General features: G+C 44.1%; 1 long non-coding RNA gene across 2 annotated transcripts in view; it reads right to left on the reverse strand.

The window, feature by feature from the left end:
• Positions 1 to 14,867, reverse strand: part of LOC112673151 (uncharacterized) — a 111,655-nt gene extending 96,788 nt beyond the window's left edge. The window contains exons 1-3 of one of the 2 annotated variants that reach the window (XR_007409231.1): positions 14,666 to 14,867; positions 13,807 to 13,905; positions 12,497 to 12,598 (exon numbers count right to left, since the gene is read on the reverse strand). This is a non-coding gene — a long non-coding RNA (uncharacterized LOC112673151). Of the gene's footprint in view, positions 1 to 12,496; positions 12,599 to 13,585; positions 13,655 to 13,806; positions 13,906 to 14,665 lie in introns of those variants that run through there. The other variant, XR_007409232.1, reaches the window with a different exon arrangement.
• Between the last annotated feature and the right edge of the window lie 10,492 nt (positions 14,868 to 25,359).

Raw genomic sequence — 25,359 nt, forward strand, 5'->3', positions numbered from 1 at the left:
TTTAAAAAAAAAAGAAAAATTGTTTCTTAGACACTGACACACAGTATCTAAGATTTCCCACTTGGTGTCACAAACATAGAAAACATAGGGGTCAAAAGAAATTTGCAGAAGTTTGTGCTTTCACTTGATCCTGGCAAATAGTTTACTGAAATTCAAGTACAAACTTAATTTCCATGTGATAAATGATTGGAATATGAAGGGCAGAGATGGTAAAGGATTAGAACCCAACAGTTCCAATGTCCTAACAGTCTCAGGATGAGAAAAATGGAGGTCTCCTCTGGGAGGAACAGCCTGTGGGAGGCCAAAGCAACACTAGAACTCAGAGCTCCCACCAAGCCTAGAGCTCTTGGCCCTGGCCAGGTCTTACATAGCCTCTAAGAAAAGTTAACGACAAAACTGCTCCTTCACACTGAAATGGTTCCAATTTAAATAATGTGAGGGGCTCATTCTCTCCTTTTTACATGTGCAAACCATATGGATGCTGCCTAGAAACGGGCCTAGGATTCTCTGGAGCAAATTCTCCTCACAAATGAGAGGGTTTGTAATGAGTCATGCCTCATTTTAGTACAAAAGTTAAGTAAATGTGTCCAATAAGGAACCCATCTGAGAGAACCTGAAGTGAAGTGAGAGTGCCTCCATTACCTTCGTCTACCTAAAAAGTGCTTTTTAGACAATTTAAAATTGAAAAACTAAAAAAATGAAAATATTTTGAAGAGGACCATATTGTCCAAGTAGTCCTATTTTCCTCCTCTGGCAGTAATATTGTAATGAGTCAGCAGGTGCTTCACTGCCAAAATTACTTTTATCACAAAGCTAGGAAATGTGGAATGCTTCAACTGAAGACTTCACAAGGAGAATAGATGAGGACATGAAAATGATGTATATTACGAAATTGCAGATTCCATCTTATATGCACATAGAGAAAAAAACAGTATGAGGCTTTCTTGAGACTAGAAAGGATTCAAGGACAAGAATGTCAAAGAGGAGCCCTTCTGAGGTGAGCAGAAATCTGACTTTCTTCCCTCAGGGCACTTGGGAGCTGCCAAGAGAAAAGATTTCTACCAAGGAAAAGTGATCAAAACTTCTTGGTGAACATGCTAATATAGGCTAATGTGACAAATGCAAAATACCACATTTGTTCAGTTCTGGAGCTGTTAAGAGGAAGACTGAGATATTAGGCCAAAAGCTATTCAAAGGCAGAGTAAAGTCTCTAGTTTCACAGTGTTTTGAGGACATTTGTACCAAAGGAGGAGTGCTCCCTCAAATACATAACCAGGTTTCTCTTCAAAACAGTTGCAAGAACTTAAAATCAAGGGGACAAGACGCTAAGCTCAAGACCCCCAAAGGGAAAAATTTAATCTCCCACAGTTTTCCAAGGCCAAGGAGACAAAAAAAGTCTTTTACAATTTCAATGAAAAGCCTGGAAGAACCACACCTGAGGAGCACAGCAACCACAACTGGACTGAGTCTTCCTAAAACTGCAACCTGGCCTTGACTTAGCTCAACTCCCAATGGTGCGACTCCTCACTATATTTACCTAACCGAGGAAAAGGAGGAAATTCTCTCTGGAGGAAGATGTGCTGCAGAACTAGTAAGATTCTTTCACACAAAACTGCTTGTTATAGGATTAAAACATTATAAGCTATTATGAGGTGAGAAAAAAAATTGTAAGAAAATGTAACCGGGATCCCTGGGTGGCGCAGCGGTTTGGCGCCTGCCTTTGGCCCAGGGTGCGATCCTGGAGACCCGGGATCGAATCCCACATCGGGCTCCTGGTGCGTGGAGCCTGCTTCTCTCTGCCTGTGTCTCTGTCTCTCTCTCTGTGTGACTATCATAAATAAATAAAAAAATAAAAAATAAAAAAAAGAAAATGTAACCAAGGGGACCTGGTGGCTCAGTGGTTGAACATCTGCCTTTGGCTCAGGTCATGATCCTGGGGTCCTGGGACTGAGTTCCACATCAGGCTCCCCGCAGGGAGCCTGCATCTCCCTCTGCCTATCTCTGTGTCTCTCATGAATAAATAAATAAAATCTTTAAAAAAAAAGAAAATGTAACCAATATTCAAGAGAGAACAAAGAGATGCAGACTCATAGATGCTCCAGATAACAGGATTCAGCAGACAAAACCTTTGAAATAATTGATTAGTCAAAGAAATTAGTCAAAGAAAATGAGACCAAAAAAAGGGAATTGGATGGAAAGATGGAGAATTTCCAAAAGGAACTAGAATCTAGGTCTATGGCCCTACCACCTTGAACACACTCAATCTCGTCTATAAAAATAATCAAATGGAAGTCATAGAAAAATAAAATACTCTAAGAAAAATATAATGTCTGAAATAACTCAGACGAGTCAATTAGCAGGGTTGGGTTTAATAGCAGACTGGATGTAATAAACTTGGAATATAAAAGTTAATGGAAAACATCCCTATTAAAGCCCAAATAGAAGAGGGGAGGGGCACCTGGTTGGCTCAGTCCAGAGCTTGTAACTCTTGACCTTGGGGTTGTGAGTTCAAGTGCCATGTTGGGTGTAGAGATTACTTAAAAATAAATAAAAATTAGGGCAGCCCTGGTGGCGCAGCTGTTTGCTGCCACCTGCAGCCTGGGGTGTGATCCTGGAGACCAGGGATTGAGTCCCACATCGGGCTCCCTGCATGGAGCCTGCTTCTCCCTGTCTGTGTCTCTGCCCCTCTCTCTCTGTGTCTATGAATAAATAAATAAAATCTTATAAATAAATAAATAAATAAATAAATAAATAAATAAATAAATAAATAAATAAATAAATTAAAAAATAGATCATAAAGAACATGGAAAAGGTCTGACCATGTAAGTGGTAGAGTCAGAAGAAAGTAACAGAACAGGGCAGTTCTGCAATATTTGAAGAGACAATGGCTGGGAATTTTAAGATTTCTTTCTTTTTAGAGAGAGAGAGAGAGAGAGAGAGAGCAAGCATGCAAGTGGAGGAAGAGGCAGAAGGAAAGGGAGATTCTCAGCAGACTGCCCACTGAGCTCGGAGCCTGACTTGGGGCTCAATCTTATGACCCTGAGATCATGACCTGACTGAATCAAGAGTCCAACACTTAACTGAGGCACATAGGTGCCCTGAGAATTTTCCAATACTGAGGAAAGACATCAACCTTTAAATTCCAGAAGGTCAACAGACCAAAGCAAGATGAACGTAAGGAAAACCACACCTGGACTTGTGAATGTCAAATGTTTAGTACAAAAACATGGCAAGCACTAAGGAAATCATGTAGCAACCCCCAAACAGTCTGATACAACTTGGTCTTCCTATTATTGGAGAGGTAATGATAAAAAGGATACTGGGAGGGGCACCAGAACTCAACAGTAAAGTTTAAATTCTTTAGTAGGGTTATAGTCACTCTGCTCTTGACCAAGTACAGGAAAACTCTACAATAACATAAATGTGAATATACTATGATGGATGGTTGCCTCTTGGTTTCTACCTGGCCACAGATTGCATATCATGAACCTTATAATGTGACTTCATTTTACGCAATCAAAAATTTTTAATCCCAGGGGTGCCTGGGTGGCTCAGTTGGGTAAGCATCTGACTTCAGCTCAGGTCATGATCTCAGTCCCCAGGGATACAGCCCCACCTGGGCTCCCTCCTCTGCGGGGAGTCTGCTTGAAGATTCTCTCTCCCTCTGCCCCTCCCCCACTGCTAGTGTTCTCTGAAATAAATAAAACCTGTAGAAAAAAATTTTAATCCTAGTAATAGTTTTATGGTAGAGTTTACTAAAATCAGGGGGAAAAAACACTGATGGAGTAGCAGAATAAGATGGGACTCTAGAGGTAAACAGTCCAACCCCTATGTTAGGTGATAACAAAACTGAAGCCTGGAGCAATAAGAATGATGTGCACAGCACCTACAGCTATTTAGAAGCTGACTGGAAATCTGAACAGCATCCTTCTAACTTCTAATCCAGCCTTGTGATTCTGGCACCAGGCCGATCCAAGGTCAAATCCAATCCAAAGTGAAAATTCTTGGTGTAAATGCTTTTATTTAATGAATATATATATATATATATATATATATATATATATATATATATATATTTGGACCAATAGTGATGGAAAAATCACTGCTACTGATGCAAAATACAACACACTAGGTGCTCATTTACTGAGCATGTAGACGTGGAGACCCGACATCATCACTGGGCAGAGCTCCTACACACACACACACACACACAAGGACTTTGGTCATTCTGTGAAGCCAATGTTCACAGGCAGAGCAGAAGAACAGGTCAGAGAGGTAGAGAAGGGTGTGGCCAAAGACTATCACTTAAACCCCAGCAGTCAGGGACGCCTGGGTAGCTCAGCGGTTTGGCGCCTGCCTTTGGCCCAGAGAGTAATCCTGAAGTCCCAGGATCGAGTCTCACGTCAGGCTCCCTGCATGGAGCCTGCTTCTCCCTCTGCCTGTGTCTCTGCCTCTGTGTGTGTGTCTCTCATGAATAAATAAATAAAATCTTGAAAAAAAAAAAAAACAGCAGGTTATTTCTGTGAGTCTCCACAACGCGATTAAGAACATGCACAATATCACCACACATGGTGGTGAATAACAGAAAATATCCCACGTCGCCATACATAGGGGTGAGAGAAAACGAGAAGACAAGAGCTGACCCTCCGTACAGATTCTTTATTACCAGAGCACAAGGTGTACCCTCAGCGCCCGTAGCCTTTTACTTCACACAGTTCACATATTTTCTTAAGTGGGGATTAGTGAGCCTTCAAAGGAGAAGAGGATGACTGATGAACCATCTAGCCCCTCTTAAATGTCTATGCTTTATGGGTTTTATTTTCTTTAATGATTTTATTTAATTATTTGAGAGAGAATGAGGGGGAGGGGTCCACGGAGAGGGAGAAGCAGACTCCCCACCCAGCAGGAAGCCCGACATGGGGCTCAATTCCAGGACCCTAAGATCATGACCCGAGCCAAAGGCAGATGCTCAACCAACTGAGCCACCCAGGCATCCCAAATGTATGTTTTTAAATTCTCACTTAAAAGCCAAGTTGTGCCCAAAACACATTCAGTGTGGCATCTGAGGTTCCTTCTGAAGTTATCACCTTGAATGTTAGTCATTTCCCTATCATAACCTTCTTCAATATAAATACTTAACTAATAATCCCTGATAAAACTCAAGTCACTGTTCTGTATAGCTGTTTCAGTAAATCAGCTCTATGCTTACTCATGATTTTTGTACAGCTTTTGCTAGTATTTTAACCTTATACAGGAGGATGTGTATTCTCTCCCTGTCTCTCTCCCTCTCCCTCACTCTCCCCACCATATAGTACATATAGACTATGTATTTATATAATATACATCAATAGATATAACTTAGGAAGGAGCATTCACATTATGCAACATGTCAGGAATATAGTACATAAAATATTTTACACTATTGTCTATTTCAAACTAGCTCTTAGGAAAACAAAAAACATGAATCCCTGCACATGCTATCTCAATTAATATCCTACTTCAATCTGTTAAAATACCTTGATTTGCTCAATTGTTAATAGTTAAAAATACTGATTTTTCTAACTCAAAGTAGGCATGGTCTTCTAAAATTATAGAACTACAGTCACTTGATTTTATGTCATTTTACCTAAACAGCGAGGACAATACAAAGATTTGGTAAGAAACGGATTTTTTTAAGAAACTGATTTATAAAGAGTACAGTGAGATATGAACTACGTCTTTTGTTCTCTACAAAATAAAAGGAAAACATGCCATGAAAAAATTTTAAGAAGATATCTTTTAACATAAGTGAAAGTTCTATTTTCACCCATAAATAGTAACACATCTGTTATTTTGACAGAGGATTACTCGGGTTGTGGATGTTTCATGCCTTTAACTGTGTCAGCGGCCAATCTAGGAATGGCACGTGGCAGGAGAAAAACATGTGAAAGGTCGTTAAGAGGTCATAAGGGGTCTTACAGCCCTTCAAGTGCCTCCTGTTTTACACTTTCTGGCCACTTCACAGTTCACCTGTATCTCTAGATCAGTAGAAATGGGCTTGAAGGAGGAAAAATCTAGATCTGTGTTCTTTACTTCTAACAGCTCTACTAAAACATACCAATATGTACTATGACAAAGTTCTGGAAAAACTCAAACTGATCCAAGATTATTCTACTACCTCTGAAGTTGAGGTTATTTCATGTATAGTTTTCTAAGAATATTTATCAATATACATTTCATGTATATTTCAATTAAGCTCCTGCACCTGTATTGTAACCATACTTCCTCTTAATGTACACTAGTCCTTAAAAAGAATCCTTTAATTGGTAGTAAATCAGAAACACTGAACTTCATGTTTCATGTTCAGCAGTTGAGCATCTGCCTTCGGCTCAGGGCTTGATCCTGGGGTCCCAGGATGGAGTCCCACATTGGCCGCCCTGCAGAGAGCCCGCTTCTCCCTCTGCCTGGGTCTCTGCCTCACTCTCTGTGTCTCTCATGAATAAATAAATAAAATCTTTAAAACAAAACAAAACAAACAAAAAGCAAAAGGTGGAGAGGAGCTGAGCCCTTGCTAGAAGAGCCAGCCCCCAACCCACCTCTTGGAAAACCTGCCCAGATCCAAAGAGCTGCCCAGCTGAGTCCTATCCAAATTGTCAACTCACAGAATCAAGAGCTAAGCTAAATGCTGGTTCTTTTAAAGCACTGATCAGGGGCACTTGGGTGGGGTCTGCCTTTGGCTCAGGTCATTATCCCAGAGTCCTGGGATCTAGCCCAGCAACAGGCTCCCTGCTCAGCAAGGAGTCTGCTTCTCCCTCTCTCTCTCTCCCCCTGCTCATGCTCACTCATGCACATCCTCTCTCAAATAAATAAATAAATAAATAAATAAATAAATAAATAAATAAAAATTTTAAAACCACTGACTAAAACAATATTGTGTTTGTTAAGCAGCAAAAGCTAACTGCTACAGTAAGGAATGGAGTCATTCAGTGAACATGTAGCAAATGTCTTCGTATGTGAACGAGTGCTCTCAGTAATTACTGGGGGCACAAAGATTAATATGCAATAGTGCTTACATTTAGGCATCCCCTCCAAGGACACTAATAAAGTGTGAATTACAAAATCTATTTAGAGGATAGGAAGGCTCACTCAAGGAAGAGGTCACATTGGAGCTGGTTTGTAGGGGAAAAAATAGGAAGTCATTGGTAGATAGGAATGGACGTCAGAAGCAGACAAGAAACAGCATGTGCAATAGCACAGATGCAGGAAAGAACTCAAGGAATGTTCTAGGAATGGCAAATAGTTTAGGACAGATGGAGTGTGGGGAGGAAACGGCAGATGATGGAACAGGAAAAGCAGGTCGAAGGCAAATAATTAAGGGTATCCTACTGTAAATCATGCTAAGGAATGTGAATGCCTCTTGTAGGGTGTAGAGAGCTACAAATCACTTTTTAAGTAGGAAATGACATGAGTAAGTCTGTGTTTTAGGCAAAAGCAAGCTGATGACAAGTGGGGGATTAGAGGCAAGAAGAATCAGGGAGATCGGTTGGGAGGCTATTACTACAATCCCAAAGGCGACCTGAACCAAAGTAAATACAGCCTCTAAGAGGGATAGGGACTGTGTGGGAGGAGGGAGACAGTGCCAAGATGTCTACTTTGGGATCCTGGATTCATGGTAAATATATCAATTAAGGCAGGAAAGCAGAAGAGCAGACTGAAGAGGAACAACGCATGTCTTTTATTAAGACACATGTCATCAGAGATCCAGTGGGAGACGTCCAGGAGGCAGGTAAAGATATAGAGCTAGACCTTCTGCTGAAGGGCAGGTGGTGAGAACAGATAGACCAGGGGAGTCTTTTGAACACAGGGCAGGGGGAGAGGGACAATTGAAGACCTAAGAATGGACATGAACACAGAGCACTGAGAGGAAAAAAATACAGGTGAAGAGAAAAAGCATTGAGGGGCATTGATAATTTGAGAGGCAAAGAAAAGAAGGAGCATCCACCACTGGCAACTCTCCCTGGGAAGGGAAAAAGGGAAGGGTCATTCAGCAAGTCTGGATTATGAATTAAGGAAAAGTGGATACTCATCCATTATGCCACATTCTTTCCTCCAGCCAAGTCATCACCAGGTTCTTCCCTAGGGTTCTTCCCACTCTGGAGGGGCTCTGAGGACATAATCAGTGTTAGGGGGAGACCACAACAGGGGCCACTTGAGTAATAGTGTCCATGAATCTTCTTGAAAAACCCCCTTTTTCAAACCCCTTCTCTGGCACCTGCTACAACAAAGAACATTTCCAACTTTCATTCTTGGGGTACTTATTTTAAATATGCTTATAATTAATATACTGCACTTTCCAAACGTATTGCCTTTATCTATTTCTAATAACTAAAAGAGAGGTTTTAAAAAATAACCCCAAGATAGGCAAAAGTTTTATAAATAGAACCCAAAAAGCAATAGCCATAAAAGAAAAAAAAGTCCATCATTGGACTTCATTAAAAATCATCAAAGACTGCATGAAGATAGTGAAAAGGCAAGCCACACACTGGGAGAAAATACTTGTAATACATATTATCTGACAAAGGACTCCTATACAGAATACAAAAGAACTCAAAGATAAAGATCCACTTCAAAACCTGGCCAAGATTTTAACAAAAATTTCACAAAATGATATCAAAATGCCAGTAAGTTCATGAAATGGTATTTAACACTAGTCACTAGGAAATAGAAATTAAAGCCCTAAGGACCACCTCACACCCGTTAGGATGGCTATTATCTAAAGAAAAAGGAGAAAGGAAAAGAGGGAAAAAAGAAAAAACGGAATAGGGGCGCCTGGGTGGTTCAGTCCTTTGAGCATCCGACTCGATTTCAGCTCAGGTCTTTCTTTTAAAGATTTTATTTATTTATTCAATACAGACACAGAGAGGCAGAGACACAGGCAGAGGGAGAAGCAGGCTCCCCTCAAGGAGCCTCATGTGGGTCTCCATCCCAGGATCCCAGGATCATGACCTGAGCCAAAGGCAGACGCTCAACCACTGAGCCACCCAGGAGCCCTCAGCTCAGGCCTTCATCTCTGGGTCATGGGATAGAGCCTGGATTTGGGGTTCCATGCTGGGTATGGAGCCTACTTGGGGTTCTCTCCTCCTCTCCCTTTACCCCCTCCCTCCCCCACTCACTAGCATGCTCTCTCATTCTCTCTTCCTCTCACTAAAAATATAAAATAAAGGAAAAAACAGAATTGGGATCCCTGGGTGGCGCAGCGGTTTAGCGCCTGCCTTTGGCCCAGGGCGCGATCCTGGAGACCCGGGATAGAATCCCACGTCGGGCTCCTGGTGCATGGAGCCTGCTTCTCCCTCTGCCTGTGTCTCTGCCTCTCTCTCTCTCTCTCTCTGTGCGACTATCATAAAAATAAAAAAAATAAAAAAAAATAAAAAAAAAAAAACAGAATTAAGTGTTGGCATGGATGCGGAGAGACTGCGGCCCCCTTCCACTCTTCTGAGAATGTCACACGGTGCAGTAGCTATAAAAAACAGGATGGTGGGTTTCTCAAAAAATGTAAATAGAATTACCATAGCAGATCCAGCAGTTCCACTTCTGGGTACGTGCCCCCAGGAAACTGAAAGCAGGGTTGTGAAATACTTGTACACCCATGTTCTGAGCAGCACTATTCACAACAGGCAAAAGGTGGCAGCAATCTCAGTGTCCACCCGACAGATATATAAGTGGATAAACAAAATGTGGTAGATGCTGACAGTGTGATAGCACTCAGCCTTAAAAAAAAAAAATCCTGACACGTAATACAACATGAATGAAACTTCAGGACATTTGGCTCAGTAAGATAAGCCGGTTACAAAAGAGCAAATATTCTGTGATTCTACCCCTGAGATACTTGAATTAGTCAAATTCATTGAGACACAAAATACAATGGTGCTTGCCAGGGGCCATGGAGAAGGGAAACCAGGGATTTACTGTTTGATGGGCACAGTTTCAGGTCTACAAGATGAGAACAGTTCTGCAGACACATGGTAGTGATGGTTGTTACCCAACAATGTGAATGTGCTTACGGCCACTAACTGTATACGCATCAAGGGTTACGGTGGTGTATTTTATGTTACCTGTGATTTGCCACCACTGAATTTGTTTCAATTTTAAAACCCCCAGGGAGATAACAGTATGCCCTCCCACCAAGAACAGCTGAACTTAAAAGACTGCCCCTGCCCCCAACCAAGTGTTAGCGAAAATACAGAACAACTGGGACTGGAACTCCTTACACCACTGGTAGAGCCTACATTGGTACAATCACTTTGGAAGACTATTTGGCAATTATTTACTAAAGATAAATATAAGCGTCCTCTATGACCATGCAACTCCATTCCTAGGTGTGTGCTCATGAGAAATGAGTGGGCATGTGCACCAAAAAAACGTTAAGGAAGACTGTTCATAGCAAGAATGTTCAGGGTCACCTGGGTGGCTCAGTCCAATAAGTCCCGGACTCTTGGTTTCGGCTCAGGCTCTGATCTCAGGGTCATGAGATGGAGCCCTGTGCAGCTTCTTCGGCCTCCGAGCTCAGCCTCTGAGTCTGCTTGCAATTCCTTCCTCCTCCCTCTCCCCCGCCTCCTACCCCTCTCCCCCCTGGCTCCCCCCAACACTCCGTGCTCTCTCTAAATAAAATTTTTAAAAATAAAAATGAATGTTCGTAGTTGCTTTATTCATATTAACCACATACTAAAAACAACCCTAAAATCCAACAGAATGGATAAACAAATGTAGTATGTCCATCCAATTCAACTATAAATCAACAATGAACTAGAATGAATTACTACTACACACAGTAACATGGATCAGTCTCCCATACATTATTATGTTAATGTGAAAGACATACACAAGAATCCCTTAACTGCATGAAGACTGCCTGAAGACATACACAAGAATCCCAAAACTAGTAGCTGGAGTTTTTAAAAACCATAATGTGAAAAAAGAAATCTGAATATGGTGACCTTCAGGTTTGTAGTGAGTGAGATAAAAAATGACCAGAAGGGGAAAGAGGAGAAAATCGGGGGTTGCGGAAGAGATCCATATCTTGACCTGGGCGGTGTTCACACACGTCAAAATTCACTGAGCAGGACACTTTGGAATAATGTGTTTTACACTTTATTGTATGTATGTCATACCTCATAAAATAAAATATCTCTAAAGCACCTAATGTCTCTACAATGAGGGTAGTAGGATTCAAAAAGGGAATAAAAATCTCAACTTGTTGGGCTATTCCTTTCAGACCTAGAAAATGAGACCCTATTCCTATTAGAAGCATAGAGGGTTGATTAATTGCCGGAGTCAGATAATGAATCTAGTAAGTCCCACACACTGCAAACTTACCTGTTCCTAAATGTCGACGAGCTTTCCTGAAGCCACTCCATATCCGTGGGGTCTTTACATTAAGAACCCCCTCAGTCCTCAGTCTAGCCTATACTTTCTGAGTCAGAGGTCCCAATTTGCTTTCTACTGGTACGTCCAATTTGGCCTTTTAAAGCTTTGAGAACAGCATCTGACTTTGTTTTACACCCTCATCGGCAGGGGCTAATTAAATCCCTCTTCAGCTATAAAGGCAGAATGTCAAAATTCACAAGATATCACCACATTCCCGAATTGTGATGAATGCGTACACCCCGAGGAAAGAGAAAGCTTCATTCTCGTTAACAGCCATTTTGATGCCTGCCCCTTACACAGCCAAGGTAGCAAGAACTTTAACTTCCCTGGGAGAGCACCATGAGCCACGGCCCACCATTCTAAGAGAAAAATCCACAAAGCTAAACCCCTCCCTTCTTCCACCATTCATAATACTGTGCTACCCAGTCGTTGAAAAGGCCCTTAATATGCAAATCTTTATGTTTTAATGACCCTCGAAGGCAAATTCTTTTCAATTGCATCACAATGAAAAACCCTTAATTTGATAGTCTTTGATCCCCCTTTGAAAACCTGCCGTTAATTTAGTGAAATGGGTGAATTATGAAGGTACCTCGTCTGTGTTCAGCTTGGGGAAAGAAAAAGGACGAGATGGTTAAAAAAAAAAAAAAAAAAAAAGCCTGGTTTCAAAGAAGCAGCTTGATGCTTTGGTGTTCTGGTAAGCGGTATGCCCAGTCAACAGCAAGATGTAGTTTTTGTGAAAAGCAGATACTATTGTGTAGGCTCAACAGGGTGACTGGTTAAGTGTCCCAAATGAAATCATTCAAAAAAAATTAGCAGTTTTACACAGTCTAGGCAAGTGTTTTTAAAAGCAACAACTTGTTAAATGCAAAGCCACATAGTCACAACGGAAAACAAAGCTTCTTTGGGGGTGGGGAGGTAAAAAGTAACAACTACATGCAGGATTTTATTTAAATACACTGTAATAGGATAAGCTGGTTTTCTCCTCTGGAAATGCCTCAAAATAGGTTTCACTTCATAAAAGTCTATATAAATGTCAAGATATTGGAATGCGAGAATTATAAAACCGGCTAGGTGTATTAATTTTTCTACATACCTGTGGTTTTTTTGATTCCAGTACTAGCTTACTCGCGTATATTCACTCCTATTTTTCAGCAATCACTTCTGGAAGCCCCCGTTTTGGCTTCCACACTGCCACCTGTAGACATAAAAGAGAAATAAACCTTATGCATTATTCATCAACCACGCATCTTTTCTAAGCAACTAACAGGGACAATTGGGGCAAAAGTAGCAAAGTCTTTGCTCCAAGAGATTTTTTTAAAAAGTGTTCTTTCTCCTCTGTGTGGAAATTCTTAAGGAGTCCCTCCCGGGAAGGTTTGATAAATTACTTAGAAATCGAAACAGATTAAATCTCACATCAACACCACTCTGATCAGTCCATTAAGAGATGGAGTCACAGAACCCATCCACATGCCAACCCACAACCATTCCGAGATCTGCCACCTCAAATCAGAAGACACTTTAACCACTTTGTTAACTAGGGAATTGAGAATTCTGTGAATTACCACAAAGAAGAAAAAAACATGAGGGAGCGATCCAGGCAAAGCGCACTTGCTCACATGGCTGTAAAATATCTATTAAAAACAGTAATATCAATTCTCAAATGAACCAGTGCCTTCTCCATCCTAAACAGCAGTTAGGTGGGGTTTTCCTCAGAATGCCATGTTCCCGTCGTGAGTGTGAATGTAGAGCGCTGAAAGAAAGGGCTTTCCCAAAACCCCACAGATTTTAACACAGGTAGGTCTTTTTTACTTTAAAAGGAAAAAAAAGTCACATGTATCCAAATCTAAGAGTAGAAGAAGCAGACCAAGCAATAAATGAAAATCCACGAACTCTCAAGTCAAAGCAGCCATGAGGTGAGGGACGTGTGTGCGCGCGCGCGTGCGAGAAGAGTCAGAGATAGAGACACACACACATTTTAGAGTTATTGCGGGTAACAGAGCAAAGCAGGGTGTGTTTTGTGTATGTAAGGGAGAGCGAGGGAACAGAGACAAAGATTCTAGAGTGAATTGAGAAAAACAGACGGAACCATGGGGTGCTGCGTGTGTGCCCGCGCGTGAGACAGACAGAGACAGACACAGATTTTAGAGTGAACAGAGTAACCCCGCGCCGCGCAGCTCTTTACCTCCCGGGTCCCACCGTCCACAGAGAGCAAGTGCCCCAGCTCCAGCACCTTAAGCCAAAGACACAAGCCCCACCCCCACCCCAGCCCCACCCCCAGCCCCACCCCCACCCCACCCGCTAGGCGAGAGAGCGCGGGGAGCCACCCAGCCGGCAAGGCCCGCCGAACCCGCAAAGCCCGCGGGCTTTTCTCTGGCCCCACCGGAGGGACCCATCCCCACTTACCCGCGATTCACTTTAACGCCCGGGAAGCCTGCTCGGGTTTTCAGAGTTGCCGCAAATCCAAGAAAATCCAGTCTCCTCGAGCCACTGTGCTCCTTCCCCCTAGGGCGGACATTCGCACACGCTCACACTCCCTCCCTTCCCAACCCCGAACACGCGCTGGGCCATCCCGAGAGGCTCTTTGGGGGCCGGCCAGCGACCCGTCCTGCTCCCACGTGCCTCCATTAACCCTTCGTCCAAACGTGCACAAGGCGCCAAGTGCATGTGCACCGTCTGCCTTCAGAGAGAAGTTCGGCAAACCCCACCCCGCCCCACCCCCCGCACACAATCACACACCCCACTCCGGCCCTGAAAGCGCCAGCGAGCGCGCGGGCTCGGGCACCCGGCGGGCAGACAATACTCCAGCAACTCCTGCCTTCCCCGCACGCGCCCCGGCGGGTCCCCCGCCACGCCACTCTCGCGTCTCCCCGGCTTCCTGCAGTCCCGAGGGCCCAGAGCGGCGGCCTCCGGATGGTTGCTAGGTGTAGACGGCGAAGAAGAGAGACCCGCACGCACCACCGAGATGGGGGGCGGGGGGCGGTCGCCGTCCTTCAAAGCCGCCCCGGGGCTCCGCTCCCGAGAAAGCGGCGGGGGTGGGGGCTGAGACCCGAGGGGGAGAATCCCCAGGGAGGCAGCTTCTCCGCACCTCTTCCCCACCTCGCACAGCGCGCGCGCACCAGCGTGCACACCGAGGGGCCGCGCACCTTCCCGCTTCCCCCGGACCCACCCGGCCCTCGCCCCCGAGCTCGGTGGCCTGGACGCCAGGGCATCCGACCCGCGGCGGCTCCGGAGGGGGCAGAGCGCCGCGCTCGGGGGTGCCCACCTGCGCGCAGGGTAGCCGACGCGGCCGGTGCGCCGCCCGCCGCGCCGCGTCCGCCGCAGGAGGACGTGGAGGCGGCCGGAGCCCCGGACTCCACACGTCTCCTCGCTCCCCAGCCGTGCGGTCCTCGCTTCCTCTCCTCCGCGAGGGTGAGCCTCCCACCTAGCCCGCAGGTTCTGCCACCGGCCCGCGGCCCGCCCGAGCCAGAGCTGTCCTCCCCGCCCCTTTCCCGCCGCCCCGCGCAGCGCGCGCTCCGCCCCCCGCCCGCCCACCCCCCACCCCCGCCCGGGCGCAGCCGGGGGCTGCGGGCCCCGGGCCTCGAGTCGCCGCTCCCCGGATCCGGGCGGGGGGGGGCGGGGTTCCGCCCAGACCCCGCGCCCCTAACCCGCTCCCCTCTCCCGCGCCGGCCGCGGCCGCCCGCACTCACCCCGCGGTCAAGGGTGTGGGCACCGCACGCTCTGCCCTCGGTCTTCCGGCGTCGCCGCTCCCCGCCAGGCACCTTCCACGGCCCAGAGGGTGCCTCGTTTCTTGGGGGAAACGGGGGTTGGTGAAGCGGGGTGGAGTGAGCCAGAGAGAGAAGGCAAAGAAATTAGCATGTCAACTGCCAGGGGATACAAGTTGCTGCCTGTGCCTTGTTTCTGTTACATTAAATACCTGGATGTGCTGCTTTCCTCGTTAAAACCGCAGCAATATTCAGAGGCATGAATGTAAGATTTCCAAGCTCATTGGTTGTAGGGGCTTTTAAAAAACCTAATGATGCAGTAGACAACAGATTCACTCTCTTTAAAAAGTTACTTAATATATGTGGCCACATTTCTTATTTTAAATAATAGCAAAATATAAATAACAGAACAGCTGTGTTTTACAGAAACACATCCAGTTTGTGTTATTTAAGCCCTCTGTAATTATATTAATTGGATTTGTTTTAAAGCGTATTTTAGGTATTTCTTAAGAAAATGGGCTCAGAATTTAGGGATTAGAAATACATAATTTTTAATTTGGCTTTTTGCCATTATTCTAAAATATCAATTTCATGGAAATTATTAAATGTGGTTGTGTAGAAAAATGGATCTTTATTCTCCCGAGCTGGCAACATTCTTAGATTTGGCAAAGGGCAGACTTTTTTTTAACGAAGAAGTAATAAAATTCTCATTCATTTTCTAGGGATGGAATATCTATCTGGTTTAGCAGCTTTTTCTTTAGTGTTTTTCTCTTTGAGGCAAACTTCCTTTCTGTTTCCTCTTAAATTTGTTTTCTTCAAAATTTCCCCCTAAATATAAATAAAGCTATGGATGCCAGGATTTTTGAGCCTTTGTTTTCCTGAAGGGATAGGAAAATGAATTATGATCGATTATCAAAATCAACTCCAGGCTCATGATACTAAATTTCACACTGATTAACTCTGTTTTTCAACTCGGCTTTTAGTAATTTAACCTGCCACTTGAGAACCAAGAGTTTTTTTAAGTTTTGTCCCTATAAGAATGAAATGTACACTTTTTAATTAACATTTTAAACCAAAATTAAATTGACTAATGAAAAGCATATTCGTAGTGCATTTGTTGCTGGGTAAATGAGGACAACGTGGATGATAAACAGCATTCTGAAGAAGAGGCTCTGAAGCAAAGAAAACAGTCTTTAGAAAAACTGATGATCCCCTTTTCAAGGCAAGGATAACAAATACCAGTAATTATGCAAAGAATGACTGCTGCCTCTCTTCTCTCTGCTTTGGTTTTGTGGCTGGGCCTGCATTTATCTCTTTTGATCATCATAATAAAAGTAAAGTAATTCAGCATTCCGGTGACATTGCTTAGTAAATTAGCAATTTGAAAATGCTTTTATTACCTAATTAATCCAAGTAAATGCCTCCGATAAATCCGATTTTACTCTTACTTTTTTTTTTTTTTTTTGGTGCTTCCAGAGAAACACTTTGTGTGAAATAAAAACAGCTAAGGCTAGCTCAAGAACAATTACCATCTAGACTCTTTTGGTGCATCTGTGTCACAATAGGGTTGATATTATGTGACCTTTGGGTCTTAAATTATATATAAGATATTGGTTATGAATTGCTCATCGGCTACTTCTTTAATGAGTTCCAGCTTGTTTGCTCTGCCCAGAAGCGTATTTTATTTCTTTATGTCTGCCTTACAGAGCTTACCTTTGCCTAAACTGTTTTCATGGATCTTCCACCAAAGACTCAGATCCTAATCCATAGCTCACTTGACAACCATCTTTGTCCTTCAAGTTGTCTCCCTTGAGGTCTTTGGTAAAAATCCAGCATGATTAACCATCCAGAATTGGACAGAGTACTCTGTCAAGCACGATTCTAAGAGATAACAATCAGATTTCTCAAAACCAAGAGGGTGTGTCTCATTTGAATAAAAAGAAGAAACAAAACTGGCAAATCCGTTTTGTTCAGGTCAAAACCAAGCCAACAAAATCACAATCGAGATCCTTTCTAAGCCTGAATTATGCTAAGAGATATATAAAAAGCACAATCCAAATAACTTCATCTGTATTTTCTTTCACCACTACAAATCCCTTGCCTCACTGACCAAATACCATTAGATTTCACGTTTCCCTTTTAAGGTCCCGTGCTATCGAGAATTTTTCACTGATCTTTCAATAAGAAAGTGCAACCAGACACTCCTCTGTCTCCAAGGGAATCTGTGTCCCTCTCCATTTGTCTTTTAAAGTTGTTTTTTGAAATGTCTATCTATGACATTGATAAGGATAGATTTGAACATCCCATGTAGACCCATGGAGGGGGAGTTCCGTTGACCAGTCCAAATTCGGAACAGTGAGGTTGAAACAAAACACGAGTTTGTTGTAAGAGCTTAATCCTATCGCATGTCCCATTCTGATCCTCACCCCAGCACAGAGTTCAGTGACACACCAGCTTTCCCCCCTTGAGCAATTTTCTCCTGATAATTATTTTCAACAGTATTTTGTTCATTTGCTCTTTGGGCTGTGTTATAACTCACAGAGAGCCCGAACCTAAGCATAGTCCTCTCTCCTTTCTTTTCTGTGATAATTGAGGATGGGAGATCCTTTATGGGGGAAGAGGAGATGATAGGGACAGCTCTTTTGCCAGAGTTTCCGCTTCTGACTCTAAGAAAAGCATGATCTGAGTTTCTTCACTTTGGTTGATTGGGATTAGTGAGCAACATCATTGATTCAAATTTGAAGAATGCCAGACTTTAATTGGTCTCCTGGTGCTAGGGAACTCTGTCACCAGGTTATCACACAAGACAATGATAGAGACAATAGTACCCATGTAATGCTCAGATTGAAATGTTGATGCTCTAAGCTAAGTTACTTAAAATGTGTGTGTGTGGGGGGGGTGTAAATGTATAATTCAAAGCTAAATATACACCTGAATACTTAAAATAGATCCTTCAGTTATGAAACTCTTTGTAAGCTCTCTTATGGTTTTTGGGTATGTGATAAAATAAAGAGTACTTCAATATTTACCTTACAGGAGAGTACCTTTTTAAAAAAATTTTATTGATTTATTTTATGTAATCTCTATGCCCAACATGGAGCTTGAACGCATGACCCCGAGATCAAGAGTCCCATGTTCTTCTGACTGAGCCAGCCAGGTGCCCCCAAAAGTACCTTTTTCTTTCTTTCTGTTTTAAAGATTTTATTTATTTCCTCATGAGAGAGGCAGAGACACAGGCTGAGGGAGAAGCAGGCTCCATGCAAGGAGCCTGATGTGGGACTTGATCCTGAGACTCCAGGATCAGGCCCTGGGCGGAAGGCAGGCATTAAACCGCGGAGCCACCCAGGGATCCCAAGAGTACCTTTTCCTGATCCAGATTTTCCCATAAATTTCCCAAAACCAAATATTTAACCATATCATTTCATGATAAAAGGAAGGAAGGAAGGAAGGAAGGAAGGAAGGAAGGAAGGAAGGAAGGAAGGAAGGAAGGAAGGAAGGGAGGAAGATAGGGAAGAAGAAAGGAAGGGAGGGTTAAGCCAGTGTGATAGATGGGGTGAGTACATGTATGACTCATCAGCACAACTGTTGAGTACATCAGGTTGGTCAGATCATGGTTTCCTCCCACATGGACCATTTTGTTTTGATCTGCTTCATGGCTGCCAATCAAAACCTTATTCCACAGCGCAAACATTGTTGGTCACTAGATGTTGTGGTCACTAGATGTTGTCACTAGATGTTGTGTTGGTCACTAGATATTCACCTGTGAATATGACCTTATTTGAAAATAGGGTCTTTGCAGATGTATTTAAGATTTAAGATGTATGTTGAGATGAATTCATACGGAAGTAGAGTGAGCCCTTCATCCAATACGACCCGTGTGTTTGCTGGAAGAAAAGAGACAGACACAGAGGAAGTCGGTCCCCTGAGGATGAAGGCAGAGATCAGACCCAGTTAGGCTGTCGCAAGCCAAGGAACACCTGGGATTACCTAAAATGGGAAGAGATGAGAAAGGATCCTTCCTTAGGGGCCCTGCCAGTGCTTTGATTTTGCACTTCTAGCCCCCAGGACCCTGAAACAATAAATTTTTGTTGTTTCAGCCAACCCACTGTGTGGTACTTTGTTACCGCAGCCGGAGGAAACCAATATACCAGGGAATCATCAACTCTTGGTAATGCCAGCCCATAATCTTCCATATCCGGCACAGAGAAAATGCTTAATTGTAGAATGTTTAGGATCAATAGGCTGTCAGAGTCAGCTCTGCACTTGAAGCACAGCAGCAGGGGAAAAATCATCCAGGAATTGGAAGGAATCTTGAGAATTTACCTAATCTCATGGTTCCTACAAGATGGGAGTTGGCTACAACAGAGATTCATAGAGTCACAGAATCTTAACGTGTTCAAAGGATGTTGGATATTTTTCTCTTTTTTTGAGATTATGCGATACCTCGGTGGCGTGGCTTTAAACTGTGCAGGATGGGGTCCTCAGCACACATTGCACCCCCAACGCCCAACATGCCCCACTGATTCAATCCTACCTCCAGTTGTTGGGTTATAATAGCTTCCTCCCTTTGTGTTAAAGCATTTGGTCTTCAGTAATCCCAAATTAAAATGTAAATGAGTCTGGAAGACTTCCCAGCCTGAACTCATGTCAGTTCCCAACTTGTATGTTTATCAGTTCATCATTATATCCCCCCATTGCCTAGTAGAATGCTGAGCTCATTAGGAGCTCATAGAGTATCCTCCATAAATATTTGCTCATAGAGTATCCTCCATAAATATTTGCCAAGCTGAAGTGAGAAGCCGAGATTACTAGAAGCTCAGTGAAGGTTGAATCGGAGAAGAGGAAGCAAAGGAGAGCCCAAAACATACTTAATCTCAAAGTTTGATATAGAAGCCCTAGGCTTGGGGCGCCTGGGTGGCTCAGTTGGTTAAGTGTCTGCCTTCAGCTCAGGTCATGATCCTGGGGTCCTGGGATCAAGCCCCATGTCAGGCTCCCTGCTCAGAGGGAAGCCTGCTTCTCCCTCTGTCTTTCTCTCAAATAAATAAACAATCTTAGAAAGAAAGAAAGAAAGAAAGAAAGAAAGAAAGAAAGAAAGAAAGAAAGAAAGAAAGAAAGAAAGAAAAGAAGAAGAAGAAGTCGTCCTAGACTTGACTCCGATTGTGACATGGGACTGGAACAGAGGAATGACAGGTCAGCTAGGAGCTTTATTCTCTTTACTTCTCCCAGTCTGGGAAGCATTTGTGGCCCTAAAGGGTAGTGTGGAGGCAGGGCGGCAGGGAGGCTTTCAGCCTAACGACTTCCACCAGCTCTCACCCCCTCTCCAGCCATTTCCCCTAAAATATCTAAACTGAAGAAAAATAATGTATTTGCAATGCAAATGCAGCCTCCAGCAAGCCCCAGCAGGACCCCCTATGCCTACCTCCAGCTCCAAATTCCAATTAGATGCAGCCCCTGTGTCCTTCCTTAATGGAAATACTGGAGCTGCCACTGCCAGTGAGGAACTCATTTTGAAATGTGTGCTGACTGTTGGGGATTTACCCCAAAGATACAAATGCAATGAAACGCCGGGACACCTGCACCCCGATGTTTCTAGCAGCAATGGCCACGATAGCCAAACTGTGGAAGGAGCCTCGGTGTCCAACGAAAGATGAATGGATAAAGAAGATGTGGTTTATGTATACAATGGAATATTACTCAGCTATTAGAAATGACAAATACCCACCATTTGCTTCAACGTGGATGGAACTGGAGGGTATTATGCTGAGTGAAGTAAGTCAGTCAGAGAAGGACAAACATTATATGTTCTCATTCATTTGGGGAATATAAATAATAGTGAAAGGGAAAATAAGGGAAGGGAGAAGAAATGTGTGGGAAATATCAGAAAGGGAGACAGAACATAAAGACTGCTAACTCTGGGAAACGAACTAGGGGTGGTAGAAGGGGAGGAGGGCGGGGGGTGGGAGTGAATGGGTGACGGGCACTGGGGGTTATTCTGTATGTTAGTAAATTGAACACCAATAAAAAAATAAATTAAAAAAAAAAAAAAAGAAATGTGTGCTGAGGACAGACCTCAATATAAACCCACAGTCAATATCAGAAATCCTCCCACTTCATATACGATCGGTAAAAGAACCACATACTTTTGAGACAAGTCTGCACCACTTGAACATGAATAGAGTGGTTCTTTGGTCAGAAGTGCCAGGAGAAATAAAAAGGGAAGTGTCGATTCTTTGAAGAAAGGAAGACTGGGATAATTCTGTGTGTCTGTTGTTGGACCTCGATACCTAGACTCTAAAAACTTCTGAAAATGTATGAGGCAGTTCAGGAGCTGCTTGAGATCTCACTGGATTTATTCCCTTACAAAAATGTGCGGGAGCAGCTCAACTGTAGCTCACAAATTGAATCAAAGCATTACAGTAGAAGGCAAACAGATTTTATATTAGATTTTTTTTTATTTTAAATTGGGCCCCTGAAGAAAAGTTGGCAATCCAAAATGTTAGTGGTGATAGTATTTTTGTTACGATATTCGCAGTAAAGGGTCACTCTTTACAGGGTGCGTGAACTCCATCAACCACTAAACCTACTTGATGGTATAATTAGGGTGGCTGATTCCATGTCTGGAGATGCCACCCAGCAGGTGGGGCCCAGGGCACTAAACCTTGAGGTGTGTGTCTGGGAGGGGAGCAGGGTAAGGGTAGCCAATCCCAGCCAGAAATGAGGACAGAACTGCCCAAGGCCCAAGGGATCATTTAAATATTCCCTGAGTCCCCAACCCCAGGGACCTGCAACCTCCAGCGGCTCCATTTCCTGCCTTATATTTCTCTGTAACATCTGTTCCCATCAGCATCCTTTATAGTTTACTCATTTATTTTTACTGTCCACTTCTCCCCACTAGAATTATACATTCCCTGAGGGCGGGGTTTTTTGTCTATTGTGTTTACTGCTGTGGCCCAGGCACCTGCAACAGTGTCCGTTGCATTGTAGGGGCTTGATGAATATGTACTACAATGTCATATATTTCTGGAATAGAACCAAAGAATGGGGCAGCCCGGGTGGCTCAGCGGTTTAGTGCAGCCTTCAGCCCAGGGTATGATCCTGGAGACCTGGGATCAAGTCCCACGTCGGGCTCCCTGCATGGAGCCTGCTCCTCCCTCTGCCAGTGTCTCTGCCTCTCTCTCTCTCTCTCTCTCTCTCTCTCTTTCTCTCTGTCTTTCATGAATAAATAAATAAAATCTTAAGAAAAAGAACCAAAGAATGCCCAACGTGCCCGCCTAGTCAATAGGATAAGCCAGTTCATTTTTTTGTCTGATATTATTTTGCTGTAGCAAAGATCTGATAATAATGAGATAGTGTACAAAGTCAACAAGAACATTCATGACGAGCACTTTGGTTTCTTCCTCTTCAGCAGTTCAATTTTTATTTCTGAACGTATTTACATAGATCTCCCTGACAATCTTTGAATCATAGGACTTGTCTGTTTGAGACTGTTCTTTGGCACAATTTGGTCTTTCCTTGCTTTCTGTGTAGAAGTCCAAGTGTTCCAACCACAGAGGTGAGGAAGGGAGTCTCTGACTCAAAGAACACAAGATTCAGGTGAGGCCCCCCTCCGGACAGCAAGGACAATAAGGCAAGGCACTTAGGACTTAGGGCTTTCTACCATCTTTTCTCTCTAGTCTCTATTCGGCTAAGGGGTCAGGTCCCTCCTTCTGGTGCCGAGGGTCAGAGATCCCCAGCCCTGGAAGACTCACAAAGCCTCCCGCACGGTTTCAAGACCTCTCCTGGTCCCTGGCTCAAAGGAAAACCTACGGGTTGGGATCCCTGGGTGGCGCAGCGGTTTGGCGCCTGCCTTTGGCCCAGGGCGCGATCCTGGAGACCCGGGATCGAATCCCACGTCGGGCTCCCTGCATGGAGCCTGCTTCTCCCTCTGCCTGTGTCTCTGCCTCTCTCTCTGTGTGTGACTATCATAAATAAATAAAAATTAAAAAAAAAAAAACCTACGGGTTGCTCTCCGCACCTCAGCTTTGCAGAGGGCACAAAGGAAACCAGCCCTCTCAGCCTGTTTATTTAAAAAGCAGTAGACCAGGAAAAAAAAAAAAAGCAGCGCCCATCCTTGTTTGTCCAACTCTGGGTTCTAGGGCTGGACGCAGGTGATGTGGTGGGCGCTTCCCACGAGGCTTGGCCCCTTGCAAGTCTGCATCGAGACGGGGCAGGTGGGCGGGGCCAGGAGCCTCGGGAAAGGCCCCGCACAGAAGCCCGGGGGCGGGGCAACCGCCAGTCTCTTTGAGAGGCTTTGGCTCCGGGTTCTTTCATCAGCAGAGTCCAGTGTTTACTGGCAAGCTGATCCAAGGCTTCTTTATTAGTGCACTTTATTCAGTGCTTCCTACACTGAAACCGCCTGGGAAGCTTTTAAAAAGATGCTAATGCCCGGACCCAGAGCCTGCTACATAATTTGCAGGGCCCCTCGTTCAAAAATTACTTAGAATTTCAAGACGGCAGAGCATTAAACCCAAGGCAGGGCCCTTGTAAGCGCAGGGCCCCGTGGAAGTGCCACACGTCGTGGTATCCTTGAATAGGGTATAGGCACTGGGGCATTTTAAAGCTCCCTAAAATATTTTTTCAGATGCAGCCTCATTCTAGCTCCAGGAACCATTAAATCCAAAAGCTTCTTACAATTACAATTGACACCTGCATACAAACGTACCTCTAATTCAATAACCCAAAACCCTCACTCAAACATTTTCAGCTTATCCAGGATGAAATCATCATGACAACATTCTTTAGAAAATTTTTCAACTCATGCATAAGTTAAAAGCTGTAGTCGTGAATCACCTTTTGATTCCCTGTTTTAAAAAACAAAAATGGCATGAAAATGGCATATTTTCTCATATAGAAAATTGATATAATTTAGAGTGTTATTACACATCATCATTCACATCAGATTTGAAACGAAGCTAAACAAGAATATTGCTAAATGGAAATTTGTTATCACATCGGTAGAACTCAGTGAACAAAAAATTCAAATGCGAGTCAAACACCTCCCCTCCCCACCCCTCCCTGGAGAATAGGGAGCATGAAAGCACTACTGTGGGAATTTTATCTGGGAGAAACCTCCTAGGAAAGGTCCATGGAGAGTTTCCTTTTTTTTTCTTAAAGATTTTATTTATTTATTTATTTATTTATTTATTTATTTGAGACACAGAGAGAGCGGCAGAGACATTAGGCAGAGGGAGAAGCAGGCTCCCCATGCGGGGAGCCCGATGTGGGACTCAATCCCAGGACCTGAGCCGAAGGCAGACGCTAAACCACTGAGCCACCCAGGTGTCCCCATGGAGAGTTTCTGATCCTGAGCTAGCCCCACGACTGTGATCCTCTCCAGAGAATTGAACCCTCTTCTCCCCTTTAGGAACTAGGATGTTCCTCAGACATGCTTCTTGAGAAGGGACTCCCCACTGCCATTGCTGTACCCGAAAGTCCAGAGCTGAAGCCCTCCCCCTTTGTCTACTGCTGTCCCCAGACCCCTTATTGAGACTCAATTTCTTTCCAAATTTCCAGACTCCTATTCTAAATGCAGCTCTGGAAACCACCCAGTGCTACATCAGGGGAGGTTTGCAAAACTTCCTACACTCGCAACAGGCTCTTCTTGGGTGAGATCTTCCAGTAACACTACCGGAGAGTTCTTCACTGAGTGGCATTTCAGATACAGGTAGGGTGGCCAACCATCCTAGGTTACATTGGACCATCTGGGTTGTAGCACTGAAAATCCAGCATCCTGTGACTGCTGTTCACCTTAAGTACAAGATGTCACTCATTCTCTCTCCCAAAGTCTCCAGAACCTAAACATGCACATATGAGGAAAGTTGAGTTTGTTTGTGTTGAGTTTGTTTGTTTCTGCTTAACTGTGTGTTGATCACTTGCAGATATGCCTCTGGAAAGGCTGTGTAACAGATAATACTGGTACTCTGGTCAGATCCCTCAGACCCTCCTTTATGGGTTCCACGTATCCATCCTCTGGCTTTTGTGCTGTGCTTTGCTCCAAAGCTCACACCTGCAGCTGTCTTCAGCGACCTACTCTTGGGCTACTGGATCCACTTTGCTGGACCCTCTGGGACCCTGGCAGCTTAATGACCCTCCCACCTCATCCTCCTACCCTGGACAGCTCAGACTGCAACTAATTGGTGCAGAAGTATGAAAGATCCCCCTTCTTCCTTCACAAGGGGACCAAACTCTGAGGTGTACTTTACATTTCTGAGTTCCC

The sequence above is a fragment of the Canis lupus genome, chromosome X (assembly GCF_003254725.2).
Source record: "Canis lupus dingo isolate Sandy chromosome X, ASM325472v2, whole genome shotgun sequence".
NCBI classification, from domain to species: domain Eukaryota; kingdom Metazoa; phylum Chordata; class Mammalia; order Carnivora; family Canidae; genus Canis; species Canis lupus.